Source organism: Gobio gobio (assembly GCF_949357685.1).
Source record: "Gobio gobio genome assembly, chromosome: 14".
Classification (NCBI taxonomy): domain Eukaryota; kingdom Metazoa; phylum Chordata; class Actinopteri; order Cypriniformes; family Gobionidae; genus Gobio; species Gobio gobio.
In genome coordinates, this window is record NC_137107.1 from 50124093 (window position 1) to 50127547 (window position 3455).

Here is a 3455-nt window from a genome sequence, read left to right on the forward strand (position 1 = left end):
TGAAGTGACTTGTTTTATTAATATATTTTTTTTAATGGTGAATGATGCATTCAGTGACTTATGGTTTTTCTGTTGTGTTTGTGTATATCAGTAAAGCCAGGAGTGTGTCCTAGAGACCACATTACAGTAGCAGTGTTAAGCAGGTGTGTCGAGTTGTGTGCTCATGACGGTGACTGTCCAAACGATGAGAAATGTTGCAGCAATGGATGTGGACAGCAGTGTATGCCTCCTTATAAAGGTATTTATATTTTATTTGAATGTGTGGGTCAGGTTTATTTTGAATGCAGGGAGTCATTCAGTGATCTGGTTTCTGTCATGTTTGTGTAACAGGAAAGCCAGGAGTGTGTAAAACCAAAAACCTTGGACTAGGACTGTGTGTTGAGTTGTGTTCCCTGGACAGTGACTGTCTGAACGATGAGAAATGCTGCAGCAATGGATGTGGACATCAGTGTATGCCTCCATATATAGGTATTTAATTTATTATACGTATTCACACCAAGTGCAAATAGCGTGCCTTGTTGGCAAGTTCTATTCGCACTAGCTCCGCCTTACAATGCCTGGTTGGGCCAAACAAGATTTAACAAACCACTCAAATTTCAACGTCTTCAGTGGCGCAATCAGTAAAGCATATGGCTAATGGATCTTGATTTTGACTGGGTTCGAATCTGCCGTTTGCAGAGTTTGTTCTCATCACAAATCACACCAGAAATGCACTTACTTTCAATAAAAATTAAGAAAATGTTCTAAATGTGGAAATGAAGTGCCTAACGATAATAATAATAATAATAATAATAATAATAATAAAAATGTATTGTCCCATTAAGGTGGCATTCATTTAATAAATATAATCTTTACACTTGGCTATTGCATCCTGCTAATGTACAACAATACTGAGGTGCAAATAGTATGCATCTGTCAAAATAAAGTATAAATTGCATGTAATTACTGTTTACACATTGCAACCAACTGCTACTTTTATATGGTGTAAATAGAATATATCAACTTGCCTTGGTATGCTATTTCACTTAGTAAATAGCATCTACAGCTATTTGCACTGTAAATATCATCTATCACTAAGAATGTTATTTTCACTGAGTGTAAACAGAATATAGTTGATATTAACACTTGGTGTTAATTGCTATTTGAACTTAGTGAGAAAAGCCGCTGCCTTTTGTTATAATGAGATGTGTATATGAGACACACACACCATTATAATATATTTAATATAATGTGTATATACATTTATTTATTAGCATGGGTCTTCAACTGGGGGCCCGCAGCGGTACTGCAGGGCGTCTGCCAATTAATGTTTGATCACAATTTTTGATGATAAAAGTCAAATTAAATTATAAGCACCCTAAAATGAAAGCAGAGCACACTCTGATGCTGTAATATTATGTTATTGGAGAAACAGATTTGATCAAACATTGCATTTGATTTTGCACTCTGGAGTACGTGAAACATTCCTATTCACAGCGTGTTTTGCAGCGGTGAGAAATGTAGCCAATCATAGACATGCTTGCTGATCTCTAGAACACAATGGCCAATCAGAGGTGTTAAGTTAGAATCCACTCACCGCTCAAAATTAGTTTTTATATTTAGTGCTGAGTTCTGCTCACTCTCATAAATTCTCTCAGTAGAAAAGACACGATGTAAGTGAGCGATTTCATTATTTACTGTAGACAACTTTACTGATTTTGATGGAAAGCTGTGAGATCCTGAACTGAGATGAGTGACGGCTAAAGGGATAGTTCACCCTGAAATGAAAATAAAGCCCTCTTTACTCACCCTGCTGTTGTTCCAAAGCCCCATGTCCTATCTTTTTCGGACCTCAAAAGCAGAAATTTAAAAAATAGTCCTGCGCGCGCTCCTTCCTATAATGGCAGTGAATAGTGCCCAGGCTAAAACATTACGAAAATGATACAAAAGTATCACGCAATGATACAGTAAGACGCATGCCATATATGGAAAGTGTTCAGGAGGCATACTATAAGGTTTTGGCACAACCAGAAAATTTAGGGGCGCTCACCGTAAATCAACATGCTAACCAAATCTACTAATGTCCACTGTATTACTAATAGGGATGGGTATCGTTAAGGTTTTAACGGTATTACTACTCTTACCGATACTGCTTATCAATCCGCTACTTTAACGGTATTCTTATTGGTTCTTTTTATCTTTTTTTTTTAATAATAAAAAAAAAAAAAAAAAACGAATTACGAACATAATTAACATGCCTTTATAATCTGAAAAGTAAAATATCTATAGCAAAAGAAACAGCAAAAAATATAACATATGTAAATGGACCAGTGTGCAGACATTTTTTTTGTTTTATATGCATAAGATAAGATGCAACATAAGAACAAAGAAACAACACATATTAAATAAATACACAATAAAACAAAGACACAAATGAAATAAACATTGCTTTAATTTCAGGAAGGTCTGCTAACACTAATATTACTTAGAAAGAACAGACCTAAAAAAGAAATCTAATAATAGCCTAATGAAATGTAAAATAACACTGCATAGTTCTCACTGTATAAAAGTATAGACTAATGCTTATAAAAGCTAAAGTTATTCATTCAAGAGATGTGAATATTTGCCTTTTGATTCGAATGAATGGCTCAATCGTCTGCAGGTTTATTAGACGCTGCTTTTTTAAGACCGAATGCAGAACTAATAATATCATTCTCCTAACTATTTATGCCCATTTAAGATATAAATTGTTAAAGTAACTACTCTCCAATCCGGTCATTTTGACACAGGCTATTTGTTGTTTATTTGATGGTTTAGACGCGCACACGAAGCCTAAAATATAAAGTGCAAGTCGGTCCATTTCGCAGCACACACATAAGCCGCCTTGAAGTTGGAAACAGCGTCTCTTGTGCATTTAATAGCTCTTTATTATCAAACACATCCCGCAGTTTAGCAACAGTAGAGACTGCAGTTTACAACAATCACTGATTCTGACGTTAAGTTTAGGTTTAGGGAGAAATGACAGCGCAGCTGTGAAGGGAAGGATGAGCTCGACGAACACGGCTATAGGAATAGTTTTACCTCTCATCATCTTTTTATAATTCTTGGAAGCTGAAATCGAAAATAAAATAAGTTTAATATCACAGCACATCCCTAAAGTTTAAGCAGACTAAACTTTTGTGTAGTTCTCTTGGCCATCGTCACTCATTAAGCTGACTGTAGTGTTGTGTTCTCTCTCTGATTGCGAATAGCAAAAATGCATCACGGACAAATGGTTCAATATTATCTCATATAGAAAACGGCTGGCAAAGATAGAATTTGCCATATAACGTCTATCAATTATAAATAGTAAGTGTATTTTCTTTAGTCGCAAAATGCGACCATTTGGTCGCAGTCTGGACTAGTGCTGGGCGGTATACCGGTTCATACCGAATACCGGTATTAATTTTCTTTATGATATAAATTTTGATGATACC